At 32.4% G+C, this 17,281-nt stretch overlaps 1 protein-coding gene and 1 long non-coding RNA gene across 4 annotated transcripts in view; both read right to left on the reverse strand.

Annotated features, from left to right (window-relative positions):
• Positions 1-17,281, reverse strand: part of LOC133557475 (breakpoint cluster region protein-like) — a 143,653-nt gene that overhangs the window by 92,210 nt on the left and 34,162 nt on the right. The window lies entirely within an intron of this gene.
• Positions 6,314-11,402, reverse strand: LOC133557477 (uncharacterized). The gene is made up of 2 exons (XR_009807777.1): positions 8,006-11,402; positions 6,314-7,298 (listed from the first exon to the last, which is right to left on the reverse strand). It is a non-coding gene; the product is annotated as an uncharacterized LOC133557477 (long non-coding RNA).

A 17,281-nucleotide genomic window follows, 5' to 3' on the forward strand; every position in this document is an offset into this window, starting at 1 on the left:
TACTACTTTGTACTACTTTCTACAACATTGTACTACTACTACTACTTTGTACTATTTAAACTACTACTACTTTAAACTAAATTCTACTACTTTGTACTACTACTATTTTGTACTACTTAGTAGTACTACTATTGTTAATTTGTACTAATACTAATGCTACTACTACTTTATGCTAATACTTTGTACTAACACTACTACTACTACTACTACTACTACTACTACTACTTTGTACTACTACTACTACCTTGTACTACTTCATACTACTTTGTAGTAGTACTACTACTTTAAACTATTACTACTTGGTGCTACTGTGTACTACTATTAATGCTACAATTACTTTGTACTACTACTTTGTACAACTACTTTGTACTACTACTACTAATTTGTAATACTTTCTACTACTACTTTGTACTACTACTACTACCCTGTACTATCTTTCTACTACTACTTTGTACTACTACTACTTTGTACAACTACTTCTTTGTACTACATTATACAACTATTTTGTACTACTCCTACTTTGTACAACCTTCTACTACATTGTACCAATTTGTACTACTACTACTACTTTGTACTATTTTGTACTACTACTACAACCTTGTACTACTTTCTACAACTACTACTTTGTACTATTACTACTTTGTATTATTACTACTTTGTACTGTTGTGTACTACTATATACTACTACTAATGCTAATATTACTTTGTACTACTACTTTATATAACTACTTTGTACTACTACTACTATTACTTTGTACTACTTTCTACTACTATTTTGTACTACTACTACTACTTTGTACAACCTTCTACTACATTGTACTAATTTGTATTACTACTACTACTACTACTACTTTGTACTATTTTGTACTACTACTACCTTGTACTACTTCGTACTGCTGTCTTCTGCCAAATCAACCACACTTGGCGTGCGTCGACAGGAAGTTGTTTTTGTACATTGTACTAATTTGTACTACTACTACTTTGTACTATTTTGTTTTTGTACATTGTACTAATTTGTACTACTACTACTTTGTACTATATTGTACTACTACTACCTTGTACTACTTCGTACTACTTTCTACTACTACTACTTTGTAGTATTACTACTTTGTACTGCTGTGTACTACTATGTACTACTACTAATGCTACTATTACTTTGTACTACTACATTATACAACTACTTTGTACTACTACCACTACTATTACTTTGTACTACTTTCTACTACTACTTTGTACTACTACTACTACTCTGTATTATCTTTCTACTACTAGTAGTACTGTGTACTACTACTACTTTGTACTACTTTCTACAACTATTTTGTACTACTACTACTTTGTACCACTCATACTTTGTACTACTTTCTACAACTATTTTGTACTACTACTACTTTGTACTACTCATACTTTGTACTACTTTCTACAACTATTTTGTGCTACTACTACTTTGTACTACTCCTACTTTGTACTACTTTCTACAACTATTTTGTATTACTTCTACTTTGTACTACTACTACTTTGTGCCACTACTTCTTACTACTTTGTACTACTTTCTACAACTATTTTGTATTACTTCTACTTTGTACTACTACTAATTTGTACCACTACTTCTTACTACTTTGTACCACTTTGTACTACTTTCTACAACTATTTTGTGCTACTACTACTTTGTACTACTACTACTTTGTACTACTTTCTACAACTATTTTGTATTACTTCTACTTTGTACTACTACTACTTTGTACCACTACTTCTTACTACTTTGTACCACTTTGTACTACATTCTACAACTATTTTGTACTACTACTACTTTGTACTACTACTACTTTGTCCTACGTTCTACAACTATTTTGTAGTACTTCTACATTGTACTACTACTACTTTGTACCACTACTTCTTACTACTTTGTACCACTTTCTACAACTATTTTGTACTACTACTACTACTTTGTACTACTCCTACTTTGTCAAAATTTCTACAACTATTTTGTATTACTTCTACTTTGTACTACTACTACTTTGTACCACTACTTCTTACTACGTTGTACCACTTTGTACTACTTTCTACAACTATTTTGTATTACTTCTACTTTGTACTACTACTACTTTGTACCACTACTTCTTACTACTTTTTACCACTTTCTACAACTATTTTGTACTACTACTACTTTGTACCACTACTTCCTACTACTTTGTACCACTGTGTACTACTTTGTACTATGTTCTACTACTTTGTACTACTTTCTACTATTACTACTACTACTACTACTATGTACTGGTACTCCTACCTAATACTACATTGTGTTGAATGGTTGAGAGAGTGAGCAACATCCATGTTAGAGTCAACACAACTCATGTTTAGGGTGTTCACTTCATATTCCTTCCATGACTTTGGAGAATGTTGTCACCACAAACACTCAAGTGTGTGTGTGTGTGTGTGTGTGTGTGTGTGTGTTGTTAAAGTGGCCGCACAGCCCAGGTCACTAAAAAGCGAGCATGAAGACAACAAAAGCAGTGACCACATTTTGGTGACACAACAAAACAATCACCACAACAACAACAACAACACAATTATGAATAACAAAGTGATGAAAATAAAAATGTCTTCTGCCAAATCAACCACAGTTGGCCTGCGTCGCCAAGGTAACGACAGGAAGTTGTTTTTCATCAACACCCTTAAAAGGACGTGTCATTAAGGGAAGACCCCAGGAACGTGGAGCTCCATCTCTTAAAGGGGAAGCGCACTTTTTAAAAAAAAATCTTGTCTAACATAAGTGCTTTTAACTAAAACGCAATTTCGTCAAATTTAGTGCACCATCAGAAAAGTCCGATACGCTTTCTCCTCGAGTTAAAACAAGTTTTAATTTGATGTCATTTTGTAAGCATGTTTAAAATAAACAACTGCTACTAAGTACCTAACTTAATACTACTACTACTACTACTACATTACATCATCATGATAATAATAATAATAATAATAATCGATCGTTATTTACTTTGTTACGTAAAAACACTTGATGGTTATTTACTATGTTACGTAAAAACATGATCGTTACTTACTTGGTTACGTACAAAGACTTGATTTGTATTTACTTTGCTACGTAAAAACACTTAATCGTTACTTACTTTGTCATGTAAAAACACGATCGTTACTTTGTTAGGTAAAAACACTCGATTTGTATTTGCTTTGTGACGTAAAAACACCTGAGAGCTATTTACTTTCTCACGTAAAAACGTGATCGTCACTTACTTTGTTACGTAAAAACACTTGATCGTTTTTTGTTTTGTTACATAAGAACACTTGATAGTTATTTACTTTGTTGCGTAAAACCCCTAATCGTTACTTACTTTGTAACGTAAACACACATGAGTGTTATTTACTTTGTGACGTAAAAACACTTGATCGTTACTTACTTTGTTACGTAAAAACACTTGAGCGTTATTTACTTTGTTACGTAAAAACACTTGATTGTTACTTACTTAGTTACGTAAAACCATTTGAACGTTATTTACTTTGTCACGTAAAAACAATTGATCGCTATTTGCTTTGACGTAAAAACACTTGAGCGTTAGTTACTGCTATGTAAAAACACGTTTGTTACTTACTTTGTGACGTAAAAACACTTGATCGTTATTTGTTTTGCTACGTAAAAACACTTGATCGTTACTTACTTCGTCACGTAAAAACACGATCGTTACTTACTTTGCTACGTAAAAACACTTTATCGTTAATTACTTTGTCACGTAAAAACACTTGAACATTATTTACTTTGTTACGTAGAACACTTTATCGTTAATTACTTTGTCACATAAAAACACTTGATCGTTATTTACTTCGTTACGTAAAAATACTTGAACGTTATTTACCTTGTTAGGTAAAAACACGATCGTTACTTGCTTTGTTACGTAAAACACTTGATTTGTATTTACTTTGTTATGTAAAACAGCTGATGGTTATTTACTTAGTCACGTGAAAACAGTTGACCGTTACTTACTTTGTCACGAAAAAACACTATTGTTACTTACTTTGTGACATAAAAACAGTTGATCGTTATTTACTTTGTGACGTAAAAACACTTGATCGTTATTTGCTATGTTACATAAGAACACTTGGAAGTTATTTACTTTGTTACGTAAAAAAACATGAACTTTATTTACTTTGTTTCGTAAAAACACTTGAACTTTATTTACTTTGTTACGTAAAAACATTTGATAGTTATATGCTTTGTTACGTAAAAACACTTGATATTTATTTATTTGTTATGTAAAAACACCTGATGTTATTTACTTTGTTACGTAGAAACACTTAATTGTTACTTACCGGTACTTCGTCACGTAAAAACACGATTGGTACTTACTTTGTTACGTAAATACACTTCATTGTTATTTACTTTGCTATTTAAAAACACTTAATCGTTATTTATTTTGTTAAGTAAAAAGTCTTGAACGTTATTTACTTTGTTACGTAAGAACACTTGATCGTTATTTACTTGGTTACGTAAAAACACTTGAACGTTATTTACTTTGCTATTTAAAAACACTTGATCGTTATTTACTTTGTTACGTAAAAACACTTGAACGTTATTTACTTCGCTATTTAAAAACACTTGATCGATATTTACTTGGTTACGTAAAAACAGTTGATCGTTATTTACTTTGCTATTTAAAAACACTTGATCGTTATTTACTTTGTTACGTGAAAACAGTTGATCGTTATTTACTTTGCTATTTAAAAACACTTCATCGTTATTTACTTTGTTACGTAAAAACACTTGAACGTTATTTACTTTGTTACGTAAAAACACTTGATTGTTATTCACTTTGTTACATGAAAACACGATCGTTATTTACTTTGTTACGTAAAAACACTTGATCGTTATTTATTTTGTGACGTAAAAAATACTTGAATGTTATTCACTTTGTTACGTAAAAACACAACCGTTATTTACTTTGTTACGTAAAAACACTTGATCGTCATTTACTTTGTTACGTAAAAAATACCTGAATGTAATTTACTTTGTTACGTAAAAACAAAGTAAATGTTATTTACTTTGTTATGTATAAACACGGTCGTAACTTACTTTGTTACGTAATCAATTGATCCGTATTTACTTCGTTACGTAAAAAAAGGACAAAGGCGTTAATTTGCCTCCCTTCTCACGCACATGAGCGATTAAAAACGTCTTTTAGTTCTTGGGCGACCACGAGCGCGGCGACCTTGGCACAAAGAAGACGAGCGAGGCCTGCAGGGGAGCAGACGGGAGGAAAGTGAAAGTGAAAGTCAACAGCGAGGGGACTAATCATCAAGTCTGATCAGAGAGGAAGTGATTAATAACAAAGACAAGCCGGGGAGCAAAAATGGAAGAAAGAGAAGAGAGTGACTCTCATCATGGCCGCCTTAAATCTGCTCTCAGACGCCCATGTCCTTATTGCTCACACACACACACACACACACACACACACACACACGCACACACACGCACACACACACACACACACACACACACACACACACACACCAAAGATTTAAAAAAACGGGGCTTCATTGAAGGCATCAGTGGAGACTAAAGTCGAGTACTGAATCCAGTGCTGAATCCCAGCGGCCCACCCGGGCACCAAGTCAGGTCAAATCCAAGGGTGCCATGACACACTTCTTCTCATCTTTGGTCTTCTTCTTATCTTCGACCTTCTTCTCATCTTTGACCTTCCTCTTCTCATCTTTGAACTTCTTCTCATCTTTGACCTTTTTCTCATTTTTGGTCTTCTTCTCATCTTTGTTTTTATTCTTCTCATCTTTCTTCTTCTTCTCATTTTTGGTCTTCTTCTCATCTTTGGTCTTGTTCTTTTTATCTTTGGTTTTATTTTCCTCATCTTTGTTTTTTTTTCTTTTCATTGTCAACCTTCTTCTCATCTTTGGTATTTTTCTTCTCATCTTTGGCCTTTTTTTCATCTTTGGTCTTCTTCTCATTTTTGGTCTTTTTCTTCTCATCTTTGACCATCTTCTCATCTTTGGTTTTCTTCTTCTCATCTTTGGTCTTCTTCTCATTTTAGGTTTTTATTCTCCTCATCTTTGACCTTCTTCTCATTTTTGGTCTTCTTCTCATCTTTGTTTTTATTCTTCTTCTCATCTTTCTTCTTCTTCTTCTCATCTTTAAACCTTCTTCTCATTTTGGTCTTCTTCTCATATTTGACCTTCTTCTTCTCATCTTTGGTCTTGTTCTTCTTATCTTTGGTTTTATTTTCCTCATCTTTGTTTTTTTTTTCTTTTCATCTTCAACCTTCTTCTCATCATTGGTATTTTTCTTCTCATCTTCGGCCTTTTTCCTCATCTTTGGTCTTCTTCTCATTTTTGGTCTTTTTCTTCTCATCTTTACCATCTGCTTCTCATCTTTTGGCTGTCTTCTTCTCATCTTTAGTCTGCTTCTCATTTTTGACCTTCTTGTCATCTTTGTTCTTTTTCTCATCTGTGACCTTCTTCTCATCTTTGACCTTCTTCTCATTTCTGGTCTTCTTCTCATCTTCGGCCTTCTTTTTCTCATCTTTGGTCTTCTTCTTCTCACCTTTGGTTTTATTCTAGTCATCTTTAATTTTTTTTTCTTATCATCTTTGACTTTCTTCTCATCGTTGGCATTTTTCTTCTCATCACTGGCCTTTTTCTTTTCTTTGGTCTTCTTCTCATTTTTGGTCTTTTTCTTTGCATCTTTGACCATCTTCTTCTCATCTTTTGCTCTTCTTCTCACCTTTGACCTTCTTCTTCTCATCTTTAGTCTTCTTCTTATATTTGACCTTCTTCTCATCTTTAGTCTTCTTCTCATATTTCACCTTTTTCTCGTCTTTAGTCTCCTTCTCATATTTGACCTTTTCCTCATCTTTGGTCTTCTCATATTTGACTTTCTTTTCATCTTTGTTCTTCTTCTTCTCATCTTTAGTCTTTTTCTCATATTTGACCTTCTTCTCATCTTTGACCTTCTTCTCATCTTTGGTTTTCTTATTCTCATATTCGGTGTTCTTCTTCTCATCTTTCACCTTCTTCTCATATTTGGTGTTCTTCTTCTCATATTTGACCTTCAGATCATCTTTGTTTTTCTTCTCATCTTTGGTCTTCTTCTTTTCAGTTTGGTTTTATTCCCCTCATCTTTGTGTTTTTTTTTTCTTCTCATCTTTGACCTTCTTCTCATCTTTGGTATTTTTATCATCTTTGGTCTTCTACTCATTTTTGGTCTTTTTCTTCTCATCTTTGGCCATCTTCTTCTCATTTTTGGTCTGCTTCTCATTTTTGGTCTTCTTCTCATCTTTGACCTTCTTCTCATTTTTGGTATTCTTCTTCTCATCTTTGACTTTCTTCTTCCCATCTTTGGTGTTCTGATCTTTGACATTGATCTCATCTTTGTTCTCCTTCTCATTTTTGTTATTCTTCTTATCTATGGCCCTTTTTTAATCTTTGGTCTTCTGCTTTTCTCATCTATGGTCTTCTTTTAAAAAAAATCCTTGTCATCTATGGTCTTTTTCTCATCTTTGGCCTCCATCTTCCCATCTTTGGTCTTCTTCTCATCTTTGGTTTTATTCTCCTCATCTTTGTTTTTATTTCTTCTCATCTTCAACCTTCTTCTCATCTTTGGTATCTTTCTTCTCAACTTTGGCCTTTTTCTCATCTTTGGTCTTCTTCTTTTCCCATCTTTGGTCTTGTCATTTTTTCTTCTTCTCATCTTTGGTCTTTTTCTCGTCTTTGGCCTTCATCTTCCCATCTTTGGTCTTCTTCTCATCTTTGATTTTATTCTCCTCATCTTTGTTTTCTTTTCTTCTCATCTTCAACCTTCTTCTCATCTTTGGTCTTCTTCTCATCTTTGGTTGTATTCTACTCATCTTTGTTTTTTTTCTTCTCATCTTCAATCTTCTTCTCATCTTTGGTATTTTTCTTCTCATCTTTGCTCTTCTTTTCATTGTTGATCTTTTTCTTCACATATTTTACCTTCTTCTCATCTTTTGGTCTTTTTCTTCTCATCTTTAACCTTCTCATCATTTGGTCTTTTCTTATTATCTTTTGGTCTTTTTCTTCTCATCTTTTTGTCGCCTATTTCTCATCTTTGAATTTCTTCTCATCTTTGGCCTTCTTCTCATTTTTGGCTTTCTTCTCATTTTTGGCCTTCTTCTCATCTTTGACCTTTTTCCTCGTCTTTGGTTTTCCTCCTCTCATCATTGGCCTTATTCTTCTCATCTTTGGTCTTCTTTTCTTCTCATTTTTGGCCTTCTTCTTCTCCTCATATTTGGTCTTCATCTTCCCATCTTTGGTCTTCTTCTCATCTTTGGTTTTATTCTCCTCATCTTTGTTTTTTTCTTCTTCTCATCTTCAACCTTCTCATCTTTGGCCTTTTTCTCATCTTTGGTCTTCTTTTCATTTTTGATCTTTTTCTTCACATATTTTACCTTCTTCTCATCTTTTGGTCTTTTTCTTCTCATCTTTGACCTTCTTCTCATCATTTGGTCTTCTTCTCATCTTTTGGTCTTTTTCTTCTCATCTTTTGGTCATCTTTTTCCTCATCTTTGGTCTTCTTCTCATTTTTGGCCTTCTTCTCATCTTTGGTTTTCTTCATCTCATCTTTGGTCTTCTCATCATTTTTGGCCTTCTTATCATCTTTGGCCTTCTTCTTCTCATCTTTGACCTTTTTCTTCATCTTTGGTTTTCTTCCTCTCATCATTGGCCTTATTCTTCTCATCTTTGGCCTTCTCCTTCTTCTCATTTTTGGCCTTCTTCTTCTTCTTTTCAAATTTAGTCTTCATCTTCTCATCTCTGGTCTTCTTTTTTCATCTTTGAACTTCTTCTCATCTCTGACCTTTTTCCTCATTATTGGCCTTCTTCTTCTAATTTTTGGTCTTGTACTTATATTTGGTCTTCATCTTCTCATCTTTAACCTCCATCATCTCATCTTTGGTCTTCCTCCTCTCATCTCTGACCTTCTCAACTTCTGCCTTCTTCTTGCATCATCCTGTTTTCTTTCCGCCATCTTCCGTCAAAGTCACGTCTGCGTTCCAAAAACCAAATATGGCCTTTTGCGTTCCTCCACCTCTGACATGTGGCGGCGAGGAGCGAGGCTGGCGTGGGCTCTCCTGACGTTAACGAGACCGAAGCTGACACTTCCCTCTCCATGGATGCAGGAACACCCTCCCACTGACACTCTCCCACTCTCTGCCTTTCAAACGTTGCTGGCTAAAAATAGCCAGGATGATCTGATGAGCGTCACGCTAATGACATGTTCCCACGTCCGCCATCTTTCATGTGTGTGTGTGTGTGTGTGTGTGTGTGTGTGTGTTTGCGTGGGGGGAGGGTGTTCTTATTGCACCTTAAAGGGGGAACTGTACTTATTTGTAATGTTGCTCGGAAGACAAGAACACAAATGTTTTTCTCACTCATGCATTCTAAATCGTAAAATATGGCAAGTAAGAGGTGGCTAACAATGCAGCTAATAGGAGTACTATATTGTACCCATAAGCGCCAACAATACTCCATGGACATGTGGTGACCTGGATATGAACAAGTATTAGGCGTATTGTTATTATAGGCGCTACCACAGAGGAACTACTTTTAGTGGCGCCGTGATCACAGAGAGTTAACTAGGCTTTCCTCTCTTGGCACCCCCTCCCCTCTCCGTTTCTGCCTGCTTGCCTCTGTGTCTTGTTTACGAGGAAAAGAGGTTCTTTCACGCACCCCGTTTTTGTTGCAGGTTTTGTGGCTTCTGTTTAACATGTTTATGTATGCTTACGGCTATCGATTTTTTTTTCTCGGCCTCAGTCAGCGTTCCTGTTCTGTCTCCTTGTTCACTCATGTAAAGGGGAAGATATAAACATCCCATCAGTCTTTATCCCAGCGAGAGCAGACATGGTACAGTAAGTGATTGTTTTATTATGTTAGTGCATCTTGTTTAGCACTTAGCAATGCTGCTACATGATGCGTAGAGTTTGACTAAATGATAATGAATTGGTGATGTAAAGGGGAATATATGAACATCCCATCAGTCTTTATCCCAGCGGGAGCAGACATGGTACAGTAAGTGATTGTTTTATTATGTTTGTGCATCTTGTTTAGCACTTAGCAATGCTCCTACATGATGCGTAGTGTTTGACTAAATGATAATGAATTGGTGATATAAGGGGAATATATAAACATCCCATCAGTCTTTATCCCAGTGAGAGCAGACATGGTACAGTAAGTGATTGTTTTATTATGTTTGTGTATCTTGTTTAGCACTTAGCAATGCTGCTACATGATGCTTTGTGTTTGACTAAACGATGTTGAATCGTTGATGTAAAGGGGAAGATATAAACATCCCATAGGGCTTTATCCCCAGTGAGAGCAGACATTGTACAGTAAGTGATTGTTTTATTATGTTTGTGTATCTTGTTTAGCACTTAGCATTACTGCTACATCACGCTTAAATGTTTGACTAAAGCTGCGTCTGTTTAGTTTATTTAAGTTGTAGATCATCCTCTTAATATTCAGGCTCAAAAATAGAAGTTTCTCGATCGTCGTTTGTCCCAAAGGAGTCTTTGTTGTCTCTTATCAAGTCTGACATGATTAGTAGTCTCGTTGTTGTTGAAGGGAAAGTGAACTTTGCGAAATGAATACGCTCAAAATGACGAAAATATGTAAGTATCACATGTTGTTATGAATGTTACTATGCCCCCCGTGACCCCAAAAGGGAATAAGCAGTAGAAAATGGATGGATGGATGGATACTACATATATACTTACAGCATGTATATAAAACCTTGATAGAGAATTTTTTTAGAGCACTTTGTAGGAGGACTAGAACGACGCCCATTACTTCCATTGTTAGCTGACTTTTGCTAGCATTTAGTTACGATTTAGAATGCACAAGTCAAAAAAATATAGCACTTAGCAATACTGCTACATGATGCTTAAGTGTTTGACTAAAGCTGCATCTGTTTAGTTTCTAAAACTTGTAGATCCTCCTCCTTATATTCAGGCTCAAAAATAGAAGTTTCTGGATCGTCGTTTGTCCCAAAGTAGTCTTTGTAGTCTCTCATCACTTCTGACATGATTAGTAGTCTTTTTGTCGTTGAAGGGAAAGTGAACTTTGTGAAACGAATACACTTAAAATGACAAAAATATGTAAATATCACATGTTGTTATGAATGTTACTAGATACTACATATATACATACAGTGTGTATATAAAACCTTGATGGAGGTTTTTTTTAGAGCACTTTGTAGGAGGACTAGAACGACGCCCATTACTTCCATTGTTAGCTGACTTTTGCTAGCATTTATTTACGATTTAGAATGCATAAGTAAAAAAAATATAGCGCTTATCAATATTGCTACATGATGCTTAAGTGTTTGATTAAAGCTGCATCTGTTTAGTTTCTAAAACTTGCAGATCATCCTCCTTATATTCAGGCTTAAAAATAGAAGTTTCTCGATCGTCGTTTGTCTCAAAGTAGTCTTTGTTGTCTCTCATCACTTCTGACATGATTAGTAGTCTTTTTGTCGTTGAAGGGAAAGTGAACTTTGTGAAATGAATACACTTAAAATGACAAAAATATGTATATATCACATGTTGTTATGAATGTTACTAGATACTACATATATACTTACAGTGTGTATATAAAACCTTGGAGGTTTTTTGGAGCACTTTGTAGGCGGAATACAACAGTGCCCATTACTTCCATTGTTAGCTGACTTTTGCGAGCATTTATTTACGATTTAGAATGCATAATTAAAAATAATATCGCAATTAGCAATACTGCTACAAGCTGCGTCTGTTTAGTTTCTAAAACTTGTAGATCCTCCTCCTTATATTCAGGCTCAAAAATAGAAGTTTCTCGATCGTCGTTTGTCTCAAAGTAGTTTTTGTTGTCTCTCATCACTTCTGACATGATTAGTAGTCTTTTTGTCGTTGAAGGGAAAGTGAACTTTGTGAAACGAATACACTTAAAATGACAAAAATATGTAAATATCACATGTTGTTATGAATATTACTAGATACTACATATATACATACAGTGTGTATATAAAACCTTGATGGAGGTTTTTTTTAGAGCACTTTGTAGGAGGACTAGAACGACGCCCATTACTTCCATTGTTAGCTGACTTTTGCTAGCATTTATTTACGATTTAGAATGCACAAGTCAAAAAAATATAGCACTTAGCAATACTGCTACATGATGCTTGAGTGTTTGACTAAAGCTGCATCTGTTTAGTTTCTAAAACTTGTAGATCATCCTCCTTATATTCAGGCTCAAAAATAGAAGTTTCTCGATCGTCGTTTGTCCCAAAGTAGTCTTTGTTGTCTCTCATCACTTCTGACATGATTAGTAGTCTTTTTGTCGTTGAAGGGAAAGTGAACTTTGTGAAACGTATACACTTAAAATGACAAAAATATGTAAATATCACATGTTGTTATGAATGTTACTAGATACTACATATATACTTACAGTGTGTATATAAAACCTTGATGGAGGTTTTTTAGAGCACTTTGTAGGCGGAATACAACAGTGCCCATTACTTCCATTGTTAGCTGACTTTTACGAGCATTTATTTACGATTTAGAATGCATAATTAAAAATAATATCGCAATTAGCAATACTGCTACAAGCTGCGTCTGTTTAGTTTCTAAAACTTGTAGATCCTCCTCCTTATATTCAGGCTCAAAAATAGAATTTTCCGGATCATCATTCGTCCCAAAGTAGTCTTTGTTGTCTCTCATCAAGTCTGCCATGATTAGTAGTCTTGTTGTTTGAAGGAAATAGACTTAATAAACACACTTAAAAATTAAGAAAATATGTAAATATTATATATATATATATATATATATATATATATATATATATATATGTATATATATATATATACACATACATGTGACATGTGTGTGTCTCAATTGCTCCTGAAAGGCTTAACAATATGAAAAAGTGAGCACAACAAGAGTGGTGTGGCGGTCCTAAAAGCCCCAGGGGGGACACTTATCAGGGCGACACAGGCAAACTGAGCACAAAGGTTCCAATCTGCCTCATCTCTGGTCCAACACACGTTGTGGCATCATAAACTGCCGCCACTTTCTTCCCATGCTCTTCTTTGCGACAACAATTAGGAGTTTGCCAAGCAGGCCGCAGAGATTCAGCAAAAGAGCGTCTCCAGGGAAACTGTTGCCGGGGGTTACCAGCGGCAACAAGAAGAGCGTTTCCCTGCTAGCATGCCAGACTTTGTTCACGCATCAAGAATTTATTTCCTCCATTAGATTATTAAACTGTCATTCGCTTCCCCTAAAGGACACTTACCGACATATGTAATAATCCAAATCACAATAAAGACAAACTATATATAAAAACACTGTTAAAAATGGATACAAATGGCGTAAAAAAAAATTACGGTAAAATATATAAGAAATAATTCAAATCACAGTAGAGGCAAACTATTTATAAAACACCGTTCAAAATGGATACAAATTGTGTAAAAAAACTGAGGTCTAATACATAAAATAATCCAAATCACAATAGAGACAAACTATATATAAAACACCATTCAAAATGGATAAAAAACTGTGTAAAAAAACTGAGGTAAAATATTAAAAATAATTCAAATCACAATAGAGACAACCTTTGTATAAAACACTGTTCAAAATGGATAGAAAATGTGTCAAAAACAGAGGTAAAATATTTAAAATAATCCCAAACCTCAACATAGACAAACTATATATAAAACACTGTAAAAAATGGATAAAAACTCTAAAAAAAAAAAAAAAAAAAAACAGAGGCAAAATATTACAAATAATCCAAATATCATTAAAGACAAACTATATGTAAAACACCGTTCAAAATGGATAATAACTGGTAAAAAAACAGAGGTAAAATATTTAAAATAATCCAAATCACAAAAGAGACAAACTATATATAAAACACTGTTCAAAATGGATGAAAACTGTAAAAAAGCAACAAAAAAACAGAGGCTAAATATTACAAATAATCCAAATATCATTAAAGACCAACTATATGTAAAACACAGTTCAAAATGGATAATAATTGGTAAAAAAAACAGAGGTCAAATATTTAAAATAATCCAAATCCCAAAAGGGACAAACTATATATAAAACACCGTTAAATGTGGATAAAAACTGTGTAAAAAAAAAAAGAGGTAAATATTGCAAATAATCCAAATAACAATAGAGACAAACTATATATAAAACACTGTTCAAAATGGAAAAAAATGTGTGAAAAAACAGGGGCAAAATATTTAACATAATCCAAATCACTATATAGACAAACTATATATAAAACACCGTTCAAAATGGATAAAACATTGTGTAAAAAGACAGAGGTAAAATATTACAAATAATCCAAATCCCAAAAGAGACAAACTATATATAAAACACCGTTAAAAGTGGATAAAAACTGTGTAAAAAAAAAAAAAGGTAAATATTGCAAATAATCCAATTTACAATAGATACAAACTATGTATAAAACACTGTTCAAAATGGATAAAAATGTGTGAAAAACAGGGGTAAAATATTTAAAACAATCCAAATCACTATATAGCCAAACTATATAAAAAAACACCGTTGAAAATGGATAAACATTGTGTAAAAAAACAGAGGTAAAATATTACAAATAATCCAAACCTCACATAGAAAAATATATAAAACACCATTAAAAATGGATAAAAACTGTGTAAAAAAAAAAGAGGTAATATTGCAAATAATCCAAATTACAATAGAGACAAACTATATATAAAACACTGTTCAAAATGGATAAAAATGTGTGAAAAAACAGGGGTAAAATATTTAAAATAATCCAAATCACTATATAGACAAACTATATATAAAACACCGTTCAAAATGGATAAAAAATTGTGTAAAAAGACAGAGGTAAAATATTACAAATAATCCAAATCCCAAAAGGGACAAACTATATATAAAACACCGTTAAATGTGGATAAAAACTGTGTAAAAAAAAAAAGAGGTAAATATTGCAAATAATCCAAATTACAATAGAGACAAACTATATATCAAACACTGTTCAAAATGGGAAAAAATGTGTGAAAAAACAGGGGTAAAATATTTAAAATAATCCAAATCACTATATAGACAAACTACATATAAAACACCGTTCAAAATGGATAAAAAATTGTGTAAAAAGACAGAGGTAAAATATTACAAATAATCAAAATCCCAAAAGAGACAAACTATATATAAAACACCGTTAAAAGTGGATAAAAACTGTGTAAAAAAAAAAAAAGGTAAATATAGCAAATAATCCAAATTACAATAGATACAAACTATGTATAAAACACTGTTCAAAATGGATAAAAATGTGTGAAAAAACAGGGGTAAAATATTTAAAACAATCCAAATCACTATATATCCAAACTATATAAAAAAACACAGTTGAAAATGGATAAACATTGTGTAAAAAAACAGAGGTAAAATATTACAAATAATCCAAACCTCACATAGAAAAATATATAAAACACCATTAAAAATGGATAAAAACTGTGTAAAAAAAAAAAAGAGGTAATATTGCAAATAATCCAAATTACAATAGAGACAAACTATGCATAAAACACTGTTCAAAATGGATAAAAATGTGTGAAAAAACAGGGGTAAAATATTTAAAATAATCCAATTCACTATATAGACAAACTATATATAAAACACAGTTCAAAATGGATAAAAAATTGTGTAAAAAGACAGAGGTAAAATATTACAAATAATCCAAATCCCAAAAGAGACAAACTATATATAAAACACCGTTAAAAGTGGATAAAAACTGTGTAAAAAAACAAAGGTCAAATATATAAAATAATCCAAATCACAATAGAGACAAACTATATATAAAACACCGTTAAAAAATAGATAAAAAAAGACTTAAAATATAAAAAATATCCAAATCACAATAGAGACAAACTATATATTAAACACCGCTAAAAATTGATAAGAATTGTGCAAAAAAAAGAGGTAAAATATTAAAAATAATCCAAATCACAATAGAGACAAACCATATATAAAACACCATTAAAAATAGATTTTAAAAAAAGGGGCAAAATATAAAAAATATCCAAATCATAATAGAGACAAACTATATATCACACACCGTTAAAAATCGATAAAAATTGTGCAAAAAAAAACAGAGGTAAAATATTAAAAATAATCCAAATCACAATAGAGACAAACCATATATAAAACACCATTAAAAATAGATTTTAAAAAAAGAGGCAAAATACAAAAAATATCCAAACCTCACATAGAAAAATAAATAAAACACCATTAAAAATGGATAAAAACTGTGTAAAAAAAAAAAAGAGGTAATATTACAAATAATCCAAATTACAATAGAGACAAACTATATATAAAACATTGTTCAAAATGGATAAAAATGTGTGAAAAAACAGGGGTAAAATATCTAAAATAATCCAATTCACTATATAGACAAACTATATATAAAACACCGTTCAAAATGGATAAAAAATTGTGTAAAAAGACAGAGGTAAAATATTACAAATAATCCAAATCCCAAAAGAGACAAACTATATATAAAACACCGTTAAAAGTGGATAAAAACTGTGTAAAAAAACAAAGGTCAAATATATAAAATAATCCAAATCACAATAGAGACAAACTATATATAAAACACTGTTCAAAATGGCTAAAAATGTGTGAAAAAACAGGGGTAAAATATTTAAAATAATCCAATTCACTATATGGACAAACTATATATTAAACACCGCTAAAAATTGATAAGAATTGTGCAAAAAAAAGAGGTAAAATATTAAAAATAATCCAAATCACAATAGAGACAAACCATATATAAAACACCATTAAAAATAGATTTAAAAAAAGAGGCAAAATATAAAAAATATCCAAATCATAATAGAGACAAACTATATATCACACACCGTTAAAAATCGATAAAAATTGTGCAAAAAAAAAAACAGAGGTAAAATATTAAAAATAATCCAAATCACAATAGAGACAAACCATATATAAAACACCATTAAAAATAGATTAAAAAAAAGAGGCAAAATATAAAAAATATCCAAATCATAATAGAGACAAACTATATATCAAACACTGTTAAAAATCGATAAAAATTGTGCAAAAAAAAAAACAGAGGTAAAATATGTAAAATAATCCAAATCCCAATAGAGACAAACTATATGCAGTGAAGCGGGCCAGATTTGAGCAAAGTCAGCAATCCTAAATTGACCTCCACAGAGTTTGGAAAGTATTTGCCTGGAAGTCACTGACTGGAGGCCATCAATAAAGAACCTTTATTT

Source organism: Nerophis ophidion, linkage group LG08 (genome assembly GCF_033978795.1).
Source record: "Nerophis ophidion isolate RoL-2023_Sa linkage group LG08, RoL_Noph_v1.0, whole genome shotgun sequence".
NCBI classification, from domain to species: domain Eukaryota; kingdom Metazoa; phylum Chordata; class Actinopteri; order Syngnathiformes; family Syngnathidae; genus Nerophis; species Nerophis ophidion.